This window comes from Gopherus flavomarginatus, chromosome 3, assembly GCF_025201925.1.
Source record: "Gopherus flavomarginatus isolate rGopFla2 chromosome 3, rGopFla2.mat.asm, whole genome shotgun sequence".
Classification (NCBI taxonomy): domain Eukaryota; kingdom Metazoa; phylum Chordata; order Testudines; family Testudinidae; genus Gopherus; species Gopherus flavomarginatus.
This window is the reverse complement of record NC_066619.1, coordinates 75,159,714-75,176,910: the sequence shown is the minus strand read 5'-3', so window position 1 is coordinate 75,176,910 and position 17,197 is coordinate 75,159,714. Positions and strand designations below refer to the sequence as shown.

The 17,197-nt window shown below is 38.1% G+C and overlaps 1 pseudogene; it reads left to right on the top strand.

The window, feature by feature from the left end:
- LOC127047295 (N-acyl-aromatic-L-amino acid amidohydrolase (carboxylate-forming)-like) overlaps positions 1-16,942 on the top strand; it is a 126,155-nt pseudogene extending 109,213 nt beyond the window's left edge.
- Positions 16,943-17,197: the final 255 nt, after the last annotated feature.

The following is a 17,197-nucleotide window of genomic DNA, read 5'->3' as shown; positions in this document are numbered from 1 at the left end:
CTTTAATCTAGCAGGAAAAGTCATAATGAGACCCAGTGTTTCGAAGCTAAAGGTAGACTAAGGGCATGGCTACACTAGACAGTTTACACACTGTAAACTCTTTAATGTAGCCTCTGTAAGCCAACAGGAGAGAGCTCTGCCTTCAGCTTAACTACTCCAGCCCTCATGAGCGGCAGAAGCTATGTCAGCGGGAGAAGCTCTTCCACTAACATAGCACTGTTCACACTGGCTCTTATGTCAGTGTCATTTGTGATTTATTCAGCCCCTGAGTGACACAAATTATGCTGACATAAGCTGCAGTGCAGACACAGCCTAGGTCACAAATTTTTAAGTGTGCATAATCAGTCATTGGAACAGCATACCTATGTATATGGTGGATTCTTCATCACTGGAAATATTTGTTAATATTGGAGATTTTTTTTAAATATGTGCAATAGCTCATAACAGCTATGGATTTGATGCAGGAATTTATTAGATAAGATACTTTGGCCTGTGATATGCAGGAGATCAGACTAATTGATCACAATGGTACCTTCTGACCTTAAAAATCTGACTCTGTTGATTTGTCTTAGTTTGACAAATTCCACAAATGGATGCAGAAAGATTTACAGGCTACATTGCACAGTTGAGCAATAGAAGGGCTTATAGACTTCTTGCCAAAGTTTAAGTACCCTCAATTCTTAGATAAATGTAAAGTTCCCTTTTAGCACCTTATCTTCGAAGATGTTGAGTGAGCTCCCATTGAACTTAGTCAAAGTTGTGAGACCTGAAGCCTAAATATCCTGAAGGACTGAGTCAGATATTTAGCTGACATATAACTACAATTCTGAGTTACTTTTAGCAAGTATATAGATGTGCTGAGCAGCAAAAATACACCAATGGAAACATCTTTATTGGGAACTATAAGAGGGGATTCCTTATTAAGTCTGGTGGGGATGACCTGAATGATATTAGTAAGCTGAAAAGAGTACATTTTGTTTTTCCTCATAACTGAATTTGTCTCCATCAATTCAGAAACTGTCATTTACAATTTTTCTGAAATGTATCTGAAAATACCCTAAGCAATTAATTTTTTTTTATTGGACAAAGTAGGGTTTGTTAGAACTATCTTTCTTATCTTACTTTAGGATAAAATTTAGCCCTGGTGTAAACAAGCTAACTGGAGTTTCACTGGAGCAATAAAAGTTGCTTCTGCTTATGTCCTGCTGAATTTGGTTCAGCAGATATAGACACAAGTAAGATTTCAACAGTATTGCTTCTGTGTGCTTTCCTGCAGCAGAATTGTCTGTATTATGTGTGGTTCTAAAAATTTATGCCAGGACTTTCAGTTCCCAAAAATCTGAAGTGCAGACCTCCTCAGCCAGTCCAATAGATCTTGAAACATGAAAAATTATTTTATCATTTGTCATCTGATACCTTTCTTCTTGAGAGGTTAGAAGCGATTTCAATATCTTTGTGGAGGCTCAGGATCTCTTGATTATATCATTTTTTTTCCCACCCCATCTTGCACTACCAAACAAACAGAGTGGCTGAACCTTTTGAAAACCTCATCCTTAATGTGCAAAAATAGTTTCCTTTTCTGCTATCTTTTCCTTTTGACATAATTACTCTTTTTTGTTAGGGATTAATTTTCCAACTCTTCTGATAATGACAAAGGAAAAAAATCCTTATTTCCACTCTCCAAAAACCTGTTATCCATCGGTGTTCTTTCAAAGATTAGAGAAGTGTAAATAACATTACAACTTCCATAGAACTGCAGTAACAACATGGCAACAGCATTTCCAGATGTGTTAACATGCCAGCTCGCCTGAGACTTATGTAGAGTAAGTAACAAACACTGTGTCCAAATAGGGTTTGCCTTGCAAAAGATGTGTTTGAAACATGATATGATAAAAGCAAAGGACTAGGAGTCAAGGGACTTCCAGGGGAAATCTTCCCCTTTTTGCCAGCATGCCACCTCCCCTGCCTTCTACACATATACATTTCTGATTCTTGTACCCCCTTTTCTGCCTCTCAACAAATATTTACTGATTCTCATCCACCATGATCATACCACTGGCCTGAGTATTAGTGTTACCCGGGGTTCTTTCAACCCAAAGCTCTTCATAACTTTTACTCTGTGTGAGGTGGTATCAGGAAATAAATCAGGGGAGACACAGCCATACAACCTATAGATGGCTGGCACAAACGGGACAACATGAGTCCTTTCACTTAAAGCTAAACTTTACTTAGTCTCAAGCACTTACACACATCCACAACAGATAGTAAAACATCCCCAACCCTTGATAATTAGCAAAGCTGAGTATGGCTCTCAAGTGACATAGTGGCAGGCTTCTGGTGGCCAAATCTTCCATTTGCCAGTGGGGACTGCAAGGTGTATCCAGAGGAAGAGTCCAAAAAGAGTCCAACTATCTCAAACTTCCTCCCTTATTTATACATTAGTAATAGAATGACACGTCCCTTAAAGAAACCTTAAGTAAGCAGTTTCAATGGTCAAGAGGTTCCTTCTGATTATTGATTAACCAGGTGTGGGTACCAAAATCTTCCCCGCATATTAGGGGAGGGGCAGGGAGGTGTTAGTGAGAGAAGGTTTGGCATACATACCAAATTAGAAAGGATATATTTTATATACATTTTTGCAAACACTTAAAACTTCTGAATAAAAAGAAAAAAAATTTTTAGTTTTTCAAGATTTCTTCACCCTTTTAAAAATGTTTACCTTTGGAAAAGTAAGAGAAATTGTTACTTTCTATCATGTTTAAATTATTTTGAATGTTTCCCCCGCTTCTCCAGTGGAAACAGGATTTTTGTTCATTTTCGTTTAGAATTTTTTGTCAAAAATATATGTAAAAGGCCTTGAGATCCTTGGCTGGAAGATGCTATAAAAGTGCAAAATATCATTATTTTAAAAATAGATATATACAAGTGTGTGTGTGCATGTGTATGTGTTTTTAAGGAAAAGGAGACACAACTGAAAATAGAGACGAGAAATACAAAAGGCTACTGTGCATAATCTAATACCACGAAAGCAGATTCTGAAATTAGTTTTTATTTTAATCTTTTCTTTTCGTATATATAAAATACCATTTTTATTATGACATAATGTACTTTTTTATTGCAGCCTCAATTTTGAATATTTTCTATATTAATCAAAACTGCAATTTTTGAAAAGTTCTAAACATTCTAAATGTGTGAAACTTCTATATTATTTTGTGTGGAATTCTTCAGACTCATATATAATCTTGCTTGGTGAATGGGAAGATGCAAGATATTAGAACAAACTTTGTTTGGTCAACGAAGTCTAAGTTATTAATCTAGAAGATATTTCAGCCTTTTTGATCTAACAGCACTTTTTGTATGGTAGGAGGCAGTTGACCTAGGTGAATAAAGAATTGCTGTATCATCTGCTTAGAGTAGTAAATTTGATTTTGAGCACACTTTCAGTATGTCATTAATATACCATGGGGCGGGGGAAAGTGGTCCAAGGACTGACCTAAAGGATACACCAATTTCAACTGAATTAATCTCCTACTGAGTTCCCCAAATGGAAATTTCCTTGGAGTCCACTTTTAAAAAATGGAACCATTGGATTTCATTATCAGATATTAGTACAGAGAATGAAGCAGAGTTGTCAGTGTTAGTTTTATAGATAGTAATGCACCTAGGACATACCAGCATAATCCATTTTAATAATTTTTCACACTGAATTATAAGTATAGTGACATTTTCTACAGTCAGGTCAGACACATGTAGGTAAGGATATAGCTATAAAACAGGCATTTGCAATACTATAATAATATTTTGCGAATGCAATGTTATCGTGGGGTTTCATTCTAAAATCAGGTTATGTAAAAGTTTAGGCAAGCATGTTTAAGCAAATTATAGACATCAGAATCCAACTCTATTTACCATACAAGTTGTGCAAGATAAAATTGCTACCCTAGAACAATATAAGATATTAATTTTTAGGAGGGCAGCAAACTAGAATTGGTAAGGTAATCTTTACTAAAAATGTGATAACTAGAGCTGTTTGGGTATTGTTTTACTTATACATTTTTTTTCATGTGGAAAACTCTGATTTGTTGAAAAGAAACCTGTTCATAAGAGAGGATCAGTTTCAACAAATTTCCTATTTTAAAAATATTTTGAAAAAAGTTTCAAAATTATTGAAATGAGATGTTTTGAAATTTTTGTAAATGAAACATTTGTTTTTCAGGTCAAATTGACTTTTCCTTATACAATTTATGTTAATTTATAGTTAAAAAGGTTTAAAAAGTCAAAATAAAAATGAAACATTTTCATGATATTTAGACAAAACATTTTTATTGACCTGATCCAAAACTTTTTTCAGATTTTCAGTTTGCAAAAAATTGTTCATGATTTTGACATTGTCATGATTCATTTCCTGCTCAGCTCTTCTGATAACCAAAGACCTAAAAACCTTGAAACAAAGCAAAATGCTTTTGCTGTCTGCCAGTTTTTATTTATTTATTTATTTTTTCTCTGCCAGTATGACATCTCTCTCTACTGGCCTCTGAGGTAGTGCAAAAATGTTGATATACTGTCAAGATGAAATGTGTGGGCCGACACGTGGAAGAGCAGTACTTTTCACATGTTGATCAATGAAGCACAATGGAATGCTAATATAGTGTAATCCACAGAATGATTGCTGTGTTGGTGGCGTGCAACATGAGCGTCATCTCTCAGAATCGCACATGATGGTTCATATTATTACAAGCTATCATTCCCATTCAGAAGTTATGATAATTCACAGTGGGATTTGATAATGCACTGTGTTATTAGGTAATAATAACTGGCTTGTCACTACTTTGATGTGCACCTCACATCAAGAAGTCATAAACCACCAAACTTCCCAGTCTGGAGGAAAAGTAGCAAAACAAGCAGGAGATGAAAACAGTCAGAAAAGCTATAAGCCAAGATAAAAATGTGAAGCCAGAGGGCAGAACTTCTTGCTTTAGAAAAAATAGGAAAGGAAGATAAATCTATTTTTATAGGAGACTGTAAGGATTAAGGGTCTGGTAACAAATTTACTGAAGGGACCAAACAATAGGGAACTGGATTAAGAATCTCACATTGGTCCTATGTGAGGGACCAATACAAAATGAGCTGACTTTGCCTCCATCCTGTTTGGGAAGTGGAAAATGTCCTTGTATTGTAGTTTAAGAAGCATTTTTGGTTTCTGTAGATTACTTCAAGATGTTAGTGCTTTTCTGAGTTTCTCCTGTTTTGTTTAGTTCTCCATTTCCCATATTGTTTCTTTAGATTGTAACTTAGCCCAAATTCAGTTGATTGAAAAAATATATGGTAAATGGGATCAGTTGATGGGATGTGAATAAGGACCCTATTTATAAATTGTTATTAGGGATGAATTAATCTCACAAAGTTTTTGTTTCAGTTCTGATAAACATCCAAGACACCATCTGAAGTTTTTTTGTTTGTTTGTTTATTTCAATGATTTTGGAAGTTGGGCTGGAAATCTCATTAAACCAGTACTTTGTGGTTTTGACTTGGCTGGAAATTCCATGAGGAAAATTTCTTCTAGTACTTCCTTGCTATCACATTCAGCTGAAACTCAGATGTTCAGGAGAAGACTATCTAATGTTATCTAGATTAAATCCTATATTTGGACATGAAAAAGATTCACTTTTGGTTTTAGTTTTGCATTACTTTTTTTTTCTTCACTATTAGTGACTCAAATGGTATAATACAACCTTATTGATAATGATCACTTTATAAATTAATCTGCAAATTTACCCAAAAAGATATTGGAACAAATTGAAAAATTAAACAGCAATAAGCCACCAAGACCAGATGGTGTCTTTCACCTGAGAGTTGTGAAGGAACTCAAATATGACATTGCAGAACTACTAACTGTGGTATGTAAACTGTCACTTGAATCAGCTTCTGTACCAGATGACCGGAGGATAGCTAATGTGAGGTCAAAAGAGACTTCAGAGGTGATCCTGACAAGTAAAGGCTATTAAGCCTAATTTCAGTACCAGGCAAACTATTTGAAACTATAGTGAAGAACAGAATTATCAGACACATAGATGAACATGATTTATTGGGAAGAGTCAACATGGCTTTTGTAAAGGGAAACCATGCCTTACCAATCTATTAAAGACTTTTGAGGGGGTCGCCAAACATGTGGACCAGGGTGATCCAGTCAATTATAGTATACTTGGTTTCAGAAAGCCTTTGACAAGGTTCCTCACGAAAGGCTCTCAAGCAAAGTAAGCAGACATGGGATAAGAGGAATGTTCCTCTAATGGATCAGTAACTGGTTAAAAGACAGGAAACAAAAGGTAGGAATAAATGGTCAATTTTCAGACTGGAGAGCAGCAAATAGCAGGGTCCCCATAGGATCTGTAAGGAATCGGTGCTGTTCAACATATTCACAAGTGATCTGGGAAAAAAGGCTAAACAGTGAGGTGGCAAAGTTTGCAGATGAAATTGCTCAAGATAGTTAAGTCGAAAACACATAGAGAGTTACAAAGGAATTTCACAAAACTGGGTGATTGGGCAACAAAATGGCAGATGAAATTCATTGTTGACGAATGCAAAGTAATGCATACTGGAAAACATGATCTCAACTAAATTAACAAAATGAAGGAGTCTAAATAAGCTGTTACTACTCAAGAAGGATCATTGTGGATAATTATCTGAAAATATCAACTCAATGTGCACTGGCAATCAAAACAGCAAACAATGTTAAGAACAATTAGAAAAGGGATAAATAATAAAACAGTAAATATAATAATGCCTCCAATATAAATCCATGGTATGCCCATACTTTGAGTACTGCATACAATTCTGGTCGCCCTATCTCAAAAAAAGATATATTAGAAATAGAAAAGGTACAGAGAAAAGCAAAAAATGATTAGGGATATGGAACAACTTCCATATTCAACTTGGAAAAGAGATGACTAAGGAGGGATAAAATCAAGGTTTATCAAATCATGGATGGAGGAAGTGAATAAAGAAGTGTTATTTACCTCTTCACATAACACAAGAACTGGGGTCACCCAATGACAACATTAGGCATCAGGTTTTAAACAAACAAAAGGATGTGCTTCTTCAAACAATGCACAGTCAGTCAATGGAATGCTGTGCCTGGGATTTTGTGAAGGCCAAAACTATAGCATGAGTTCAAGGAGGATAGATCCGTCGGTGGCTATTAGCCAAGATGGTCAGAGATGCAACCCCATGCTCTGGGTATCCCTAAAGCCTCTGATGTCCAGCTGCTGGAACTGGACGACAGGGGATGGATCATGCGATAATTGTCTTGTCCTGTTCGGTCTCTCTGAAGCATCTGGCATTAGCCGCTGTCAGAAGACAGGATACTGAGCTAGATGGACCACTGGTCTGATCCAGTATAGCCATTCTTATGTTCTGAAAAAGTACATAACACATGTTATGAGCATGTTTAAACTCAGTGGGCCAAATTATGATCTCATTTGCGCTGGTGCAAATCTAGAGTAGCTTAATTGACTTCAGTGGACTTAGTCCACATTTATATCAGTATAAATTAGATCAGAACTTATGCACTGATTTCACTTCCTAGCAAGCATGCATAACTCTGTTCTGCATGGATAAGCCCCTGTGCCCAGATGGAGTCCCACTGATTCAATGGGTGCAGACATTTGCCTACTCAGAGCAGCTAGCAGTTCTGGGATCTCTGTCAGTAAAGAAGGAAATTCTCAAGAAGCACAAAAATAGAAAGGTAAGGGACATTGCTTGCTGATTCATAAATGTGAATATGAAAAAATACATGGTATGTAATACAACTAGCTGTAAAAGTATGGATGTAATGTAAATATTCAGTATTGAAGTCCTCATTAGAAACACTGTCAGTACATGGAAGAAAAAAGACCCACTTACCAGACAATTTATAAACATGCATTTTAAAATTATTAGGGAAAGATGAAAATACATCAGACATTTTTGTTTAGGGAGAGTTTAATTTTTTGCTTTGCCCCAAGCAAAGGAGGCCAGAATAAAGGTAACAATGAAGCAGCATAGGCTTGAGCCTGCTGACTGATAGCCAGCATACACTGCACTATTTTGAAAAGTCAGCTACTGTGCTTGCAATTTTACAGTAGCTGATTTCATAAGGTACCAGCTGCATATAAGGATGAATCGAGCCAGTTTTGAGAAACGTTTCCTAGCTATTCCTATCCTGCAAATGAACCCACACCCTATTCATTTAACCATTCCTCCTTTTACATGAATGTGATATAAAGCAAGCTCACACACATTGCTGTGCATATTCCTGTTCACACTCTAAGACCAGCCATGAATATCAGCTCTCCCCAGTATATACTTAAATCACTCCTACACTTCATAAGAATTACATACAAGTGAATGAACATTTTTCAAAATACACTTCCAGTCCTCCTTTGCCCTTTTGATTGGTGGGGGGTATCTGTGGGGAACCATCCTGAAACTCATATATCTCTCCCCAAAACAATGAAAGTACTGTTAACTTTAACCGACAAACTCCCTTACGCTTGGTGCCTTCCCGAACTAATCAAAGCAGAAAGTTGTATGGGGCAAGGCAAAGTGAAAAGGTGAGAGTAAAAGTGCTGCCAGATGGAACTGAGCCACTGGTTATCATTTGTCACTATTTGTAAGATGAAAATCACTTTCTCATTCTTCACCACTTCCTCCATCTGTTCATGAAATATTGTCAGACTTACTGTAAGAGGAAAGGAGGATGTTGAAGCTTAAACCTGGGGTGGTGTGCGGATTTGTTGATTTACCCATTGTTCTCAAATATAGGGCTAATTCTGACACTGTAGCAGTGCTATTGCTTCATCTTTCTAATTAGGGCCTATGATTTTCAGAGATTCCAATTTAATGTACTTCAGTTCAAAATATAAATTGCATATCCTGGGTAAACTAGGGTAATAAAATGTAAACAATACCAAATATTCAGGGTAGAAAGTATTTCAGTTTTAGTTTCTGTTCTGTCACTTCTGAACAGATTCTTATCTTAGTTACCCTGTTGAAGCCAATGGAGTTATTCTGGATTTACACCAGCATAAATGAGGTCAGAATCTAGTACACTGATTATGAAGTTGTTCCTTCTGGGGTTATCACTGGGTTTTTTTCTTTCTTCTATTGATGCATTTTCTGTCCCTTTCTGTAGGGATTCTTGCTTTCCTGTAGCCTTATTCCCACTGTTACCAAGTTTGATATACCTCATTAGTGCTGTTTCCTCAAATGACCACCACCTTTTCCCCCCATTAACCCCAGCTGAAGATGTGTCAGGTAAATTTAGCCAGCATAGATTATGAAGCTTACCTGTCATATGATCACCGAAAAAACAAGATGAGGTAAGTGGAGAGCCAAATTCTATACGAGAGGTAGTCTGAGTGCTTTGCAATTGCAGCCCCACAGGAAGTCCCTTGCAATACATGGAGAAGTCCATACTTGAAAGGAAATAAAGCAATCTCCTTAATAGACCTGGCTGAAAAAAGGCACTCAGATACCATGGTGATGGGAGCCATATAAGAATGTACACATATAGAAGGAAGACACCTTGGGCTACAGCTGCTATCTAGCACCTGAAAGCACAGGTTATCTATCAGGATCTTACTAGCAACATGATTTTTGTCTTTTCCTGTTAAAGATTTTGCAATGGGCTTGTTCTAAAATAAATATGAAGAGTGCCTAATCAGTATCATAAACAATTCACTTTTTAAAGACACAGATCTGAAGTATTCAGCCAAGTCACAGAAGACAATTTTTTTTTGTTTTTTTCTCTGTTGCTACATTGAAAATTGATCACTCTTCACATAATCATCTTGAATTTGGGTTTCAGGGTCAATGTCATATGTGAACATGAGTACCTATGAAAGAACCAAGATAGACACTTAGTGCCTATAAGTAATTTAGTGAAGCTGCTCCTCAAGCTGTAATACAAGATGCTAGATGTCTCATTTTCAATATTGAATTTTGCATCTTAATCTAGTCAAATAATATTGCTGCTAACCAATGATAGCAGGACAATTTAAAACTGTCAGTGCAAAAGAGTCAGGGTACTGGAACAACAGAAACCTTATTCAAAGCATGCTTTTAAAGTAAAGTAAAACCATGAAAAACAGAATATGCCCTTTAAAAATACAAGTAATCTTCACACTTTTTGATAATCACTTTTTAATTACAATTGTAGATAATCTGCCAAATATGCCAATGATTTCCCATTTTCCTTTGATCTCTATATAGCTTTAGAAAGGTGGATTAATCTGAGACTTAAGTATTAGGTCTTGGATTTCTAACTGCTCGTATGGAAAAGAAATTATACATGCACACACACACACTTTATATACACATACAGAGAGAGAGAGAAAATGTATCATGGTGTGATGAGTTTTTAAAGTTTTATCCATATTAGTTTGGAAACACTTTTCATTATGGGTAAATCCCAAAGAAGTATTGATAAAACCTTTCTATCTCACCACTTATATTTTATGTATGTGTCACATATGTTATAGAAAAATATTTTGAAAATGTTTTTAAAATATTTTGGGCATTATTTTCTCTCTGTTTATGAAGCTATGGTTCCATCTCTATGGGACTGATTAATCAGAGGGTACTTGGAGGTACTACTGCATGCTTCTTGTTAAAAGAACCATTTTTTCATATCTGTAAAGGGCAACCTCAGCTTTCATCACACACGCACATGCAAATTTACTTTTCTCTGGTTTGTTGCTTTGTGGAGATGAAATTGAAACCATAAGCCAAAGTCAACCAATTATAAAGTTGGAAAGGGACATGCAACTAGGTTCCACTTTTGTACCAGGTGGCTTATTGAGGAGGTGAAACTGTGTGTATTTGGTGGTTGTGGTAATAGAATCTTGTTTTGCTATGGCAACTGAGTTAGATTATTAGGGGATAGCCCAGCCAGTTTTGGCTGGCTGTTGGTTAGTTCTGGTGTGGCAATAAATGGCTGCTTCAAGGTTTACAGCTCTCTGTGTCACCAGTGATTCTTCCTAAAACTGTTGCCCCCAAGGATATAACAGAAACCTCAAGATTTTCCCCACAACAGACTTGTATATAAAATGAGCCAGTTACATGTGGAATGTTAAATTTCAAGTGAAATTCCAAAGAATACCCTCACTGAACCTCCCCACAGTCATTGGGCTGTCACTGTGCATAGTGTCCGGATAATCTAGCCAAAAAATGGTTTCACTTGATGGTAGCAGCAGGATCTCTAATATGCATGGGGAGATGCACCACATAGTCTTGATAATGAAACCCCTATTATTTCATTGCTTACCATTCCAGCAACACTGGAGAAGGATAAAAGGTCAAGATGTTGCTGAACTAAGTGGGTGCCCTGCAGCCACTGCAGCTCACCACTCTCTTCCCACCAGAATCTGTCTGCTTAACTTCACCTCAGAGTCAGAAGAACCTGTAATAGGAGGGAGGCTGTAGTGTTGTTCTCTCAGGTATCAGCCAGGGCAAAGTCCCAGAAACTAGCCAATGGAGATCAACTGCTCCATCATCCACAGCTGCTAAAGGACGGATGGAACATGTAGGAGGAAGATCCTCATTAAAGTGTTGAAAGAACAAATTGCTATATGGGACTTGGAGGGAGCCACAAAACACTCTGAAATATAAAATAACATAGACGTTTGTGTGCATGTGTGTGTACACATGTTCATCTATGCACACACCTAAAGTCAAGAATATTTTAATGAAAATATTCATTGATTATCTGATTTTAATGATGGGCAAGGAATGTATTCTGAGGTTTGGCCATCACACTCTTTTGTGGTCTTAATGTCTTGGTATGCCAGATATTATGCAGCCAGTCAAGAACATCATAAGCTCTTGATTGCATTCATTTCTCAAATTAATCAGATGAAGGTTGAGTTTCAACTTTATTATCCTGGTTGTCAGATAAAATTTGGCAGCAAAATCTATTGCCTTTAGAGTCCTAAGTAGCTGAAAGTGATTTTAAATGATCAAACTTGTGCTTTGGGTGGCATGCCCAATATCACGCAATATGTGCTATATTTCACTAGGACGGTGGTGAAGCACTGGAATGGGTTACCTAGGGAGGTGGTGGAATCTCCATCTTTAAAAACCTCTAAGGTCAGGCTTGACAAAGCCCTGGCTGGGATGATTTAGTTGGTGTTGGTCCTGCTTTGAGCAGGGGGTTGGACTAGATGACCTCCTGAGGTCTCTTCCAACCCTAATCTTCTAGGATTCTATGAAAACAGGAACTTGTTAGTGCTGCTTCCACTGATCTTTTGAAGATATGCAAGTACCTGAGGGATGGTTTAACATTTAACATTGGTTTGTGGATATAATCATTGGATTCTAATTAAAGTTTAGGTCACTGAAAATATTGTCCCCTAATCCTCAGTTTCAGCCTAGCTGCAGCTGGTGCAAGTGACTGTTCCATCTTCATCATCCCCTGATTCCTGGGTCTAGTGGAGTTATTGCTTTTCCTTATGCTGGCTAGTAAGTGGGAGGCTTTGAAACCCTCCTTCCTTCAGATGCTCTTCTAACATTCTCCCTCTACTGCAGGGGCTGAAAAGGGAGGGGCCTAGAACTGGCTATGCTGGATTTTCGCTAACTGAAGATTTTTTTCATACTGATAGAAATTTTAACTATCCAGTTAGGACAGCTGTACAGCCCCTTTGTGCCCTTCTGGCAGGTCAAAGGGACTACAGCGTAGGTATCGGCTAGCACATTTTATTTAGTTGATATTATTGTCTAGATTGCCTTTCTACTGGATATTTGTAACTGCCAAAACTTTCTCTCGAGTGGAGAAAGTCACTCTCTGTTTCTATTGCCTGAAGGATGTTTCTCTTAGTATTTCTGATTCGGGGGTGGGAGGGTGTGGATGTGTGATGCATTAGTTATTACTTTGTATATTTAATGACTTGCTATTGTTGCACTGGTAAATCAAAAAATAAGAATAAAGTTATAATATTAAATACATTTTTTCTAGTACTGGAGATATGTATGTGTCTAGCTATGATACATATAATAGTCACCATTACCATAGCATCTGAGCTCCTCAGAATATTGAATGCATTCATCCTCATAATACCCCTTTTGGGCAGGAAAATGCTACTATCTCCATTTTACAGATGGGGAACTGAGGCACATATTGCACGACTCATGCAAAGTCACCCAGGAAATGAATCTGCCACCTGAGATTAAGCCTAGCACCTGAGCCACTGGACCATCCATCTCTGTGTTGTCTCTTGCACAATCCTTTTTCATTTTTTATACTGTTCTGACAGTAGCTTTTATTTCCCGTGTATATTTACTGAAGTAGGGTGGGAGTTTAGAAAGTCACTTAGGTACTTTTGAAAATCCCACCTGTTAATTTTCGTTGTGAAGGGAAATGTGTATCTATAAGGAATTATATATTTTCATCCTTTGGTGTCTGATCTTGCCCCTGACAGTAGATTGGATCTTCCATATAACATCAAATGTCTTGTCTTGTAACTCTATTTTTGTTAAGCCTCTGTCATTCATATCAGGACTATACAGTTCTTAATAGTGAATAAGAAATTGCCAATCAATTCTTATATATTGTACTCAAACTTTAATTTATCCTTTGTACAAGGCTCATGTTAGTTCAACACCCTTAATAAACTATTCAGTAAGCTTGCCACAAACAGACTATCTTTTGGTTGATGAGGCTTAAAGAACCCTATTTACCAAAATAAAATAAACTCTGTTAGCATTTGACTAATTCTGGTGTGACTTCTTTGTAAAATGAGGCCATTTGCTAAATCATCATAATACGCTAAGATATGTTTACACATAATGCATTTTGGCTGGCCACATAGAATTATATGACAAAATTTCTCACCTGTTTTGTCCACGTACAGTATTATATGGGTGTAAATTCTTATGTGGACTTTGTGTACTCCTTCATTCACAACCAGTGTAACATAGTTATTGAACTGACTAATGTGATCATCCAGTACTACAATTCAATGAAGGAAGAATCATGTTCAAAAGACTGCTTAGCATTTTTAACACACAATTTCTGTCAGAGACTATCTGATCTATTATAAATGATCTACTTCTTCTTATTAATAAATCCTGACAGTTCCTTTAAACTAATATGCAACCTCTGCAGCATGCTCAGCTTGTCATTAAACTATCTCAGACCTGAAAGTTTATTGAACATCTTTGCTAAACTTTGGAAGTAAAAACTGTAAAAATTCAGTGGAAAACACAATATCCATATGAAACAGAACTGGCGGGACATCAGCCTGAAAAGTGATAAAACTTAAAATTATGCTGTCAAGTAAATTGGGGGGGGAAAATGCCTCACCTTAAAACGTATGGCAGAAATTATAATTGCATGCATGCAATTGCATGCGCAATTAATATAATGTATCACACAACTGTGGCAAATGCATATTCAAATAATAGGTCAGGCCTCCAGTTAGGCTCAGGTTCTCAGAAAACTGCAAAAAAAAATGTTTTTATTATTATTATTTTTGGCCAATGCAGTCCTGAATATTTGGAATTCTTTCACTATTCTCTGGCTTCAAAATATTTTTGTTTTAAATCTGACATCCTATTGCTGAAAAATTTAAACATAATTACTATTAATTAATTTCTTTACAAAATATTATCATTGTTCTGAATGAGATAGCATAGGGTATGCAACTTAACTGACACACCTTATTTCCAGAGCCAAGCTGACACCAATAATATTATCCACATTCAAATAAAATGTGGAAGTCAGAATCCAAATCTTGCCTGCTTACTCTTCATAAGTAGCAAAGGGAGGGGGTGAAAGAGACATCTTTTTACTAAATGGAAGGTGACAGAGTTTCTTATGGGGTGAATTACAAATTACTGAGAATAAAAAACAAAAATCAGAGATTTCTTTTTTGAAATGGTCTGACAGTATCTATTTAAGGGAAATGTCATTTGATGAGCAGACCAATGGGTAACAGCAGCAGGAGTCTCTGAGGGGGAGGAGGATTGGTCTGATTTAACCTAAGCAAGGTTACAAAATTATATCGTTGCTATGGTGAATCCAGAATTATAAGAGAGAAGAGTTCTCCCAGTTTCTGGAGATAACTTGGATAACTCTTGTTATACTGATGTATTCATGACAATGACAGCTATCCAGTAAAACTGAACTTCCTGTTTGCAGTCTTCATTTTGAACAAGTTCCTCTACTATCTATGGCATTTTCACTCTCACTAACAGAATAAAATATGGTACCAATCCCGAAACTGAATCTGTGCAGGTGCTTATTAGTGTCTGTGTAGAGCTGCTGTCACATCAGCAGCCTCTCTAATGATACATCAAACCACCTCTGAGTTGTTTGCAGGACTGGCGAAGATAAGATTTTATAAATGGTTGTTGCACGGTGAAAGTCTGTTATGAATATGAATGGTTGTATGATACTCCATGTCCATAGTATCATTGACCTCTCTGAGACAGCCAACAGAGAGACCCATTAGTGGCAAATGTGCCAATGTGTTTTTGTGTAGTGGACATCTGTCCATTCAGAATTGGACTAAAACTATGAAAACATTTCACTTACGGCCATTAATTAATACTGACATACAAGTTTAAACTTGTGACCTAGATGTGACAAGCCCTGTTCTGTGAACAAACTTACTGTCTGAACAGGCAGACTGTGGTCTATTAATGATTCTATTGGTCCCTCAAACAAGTGTGTTTTGATTGCATAGAAAGGTCTTGTCTAGTGCTTTAGGGCAACTTACGTAACATATACAATTACTCTAGCTGACTGATTATTCTGTATGTCCATACAGGCCATTGGCAAGGGAGATGGATGGGAACAGTCTCCCTGCCTGGATTGGTGCAAGTGATTGTTGCTCTGGTCAGCGATAAGGGGGAGGGCTGTGTATGTGGATTGACAGGGTCTGGGGAATTTTCAGGTGGTTTGGCAACCTTTCCTAATTTTTTGCTTTTGTTTGGTTATTGATTATGCTGCCTGTAGCCTGCCCTGTGCAGTGACACTGGAATACTGAGCTTCAGCCGTTCCGTTTCTTCAAGGGTCTTTATGAAGTGACCTAGAGGGTTGAGTGACATTGCCAGAAGTGGCAATCTGGCAGCTGGGGAGGGATAGCTCAGTGATTTGAGCATTGGCCTGCTAAACCCAGGGTTGTGAGTTTAATCCCTGAGGGGGCTGTTTAGGGATCTGAGCTGCAGGGGAGAGACAAGGACGCCCTGCTCCAGGGCGGGGAGGACTCTGCAGAGGCAGAGGACGAGCTCTATGAGGTGGTCCTGGCTCGCGAGATCAACCAGACCTACGGCCCCAAGGGCTCGGCCCAGGCCTTTGACTTCATGTTCGACCTGCACAACACCACGGCCAGCATGGGCACCTGCCTCATCGTGGACTCAGGAGAGCCTGCTGCCCATGCACATGTGCCACTACATCCAGATGCACTACACACAGAGCCCCTGTCCTATCTATCTGTACACGTTGCCAGGCGAGGAGACTTACTCCATCAACTCGGTGGCCAAAGTCGGGATAGCGCTGGAGTTGGGGCCACAGCCTCAGCAGGTGGTGAGATCTGACCTGTTCACTCAGATGAGAGACCTCATAGCTTGCGCACTGGACTTCATTGAACTCTTTAAGAAGGGCACAGTGTTCCCTGCCTTTGAGATCGAAGTGTACAAGATCGCCGGGTGCATGGACTATCCCTGCTACCCCGATGGGGAGATCTCAGCCATGGTGCATCCCAAGCTGCAGGATAAGGATTTCCTCCCCTTGAACCCCAGGGACCCAATCTTCCAGACTTTCAGTGGGGAGGAGATCCTGTACGAGGGCAACACCACCATCTACCTGGCCTTCATCAACGAGGCTGCCTACTATGAGAAGAAGGTAGCCTTTGCCAAGATGGAGAAGCACATGTTCTCCATCCCCAGCCTGCAGAGAGAATGAGCATGGGGCCAGGTGGGCCATGGGCTAAGAGGGAATAAACAGATTGAATGGGGGGAAAAAAATTGGTCCTGCTTTGGACTAGATGCCCTCCTGAGGCCCCTTCAAACCCTAATATTCTACGATTCTAAAGCATTGAACTAGTTCAGAATTGGGAGACAGGCTTATGCATCATGATCATTAGGGCATGAGGAAAATAAAGCAAGAAAAAGACTAACATTCAGAAATAGGCCAGGTAGTCACTACAGCTCAAATGTG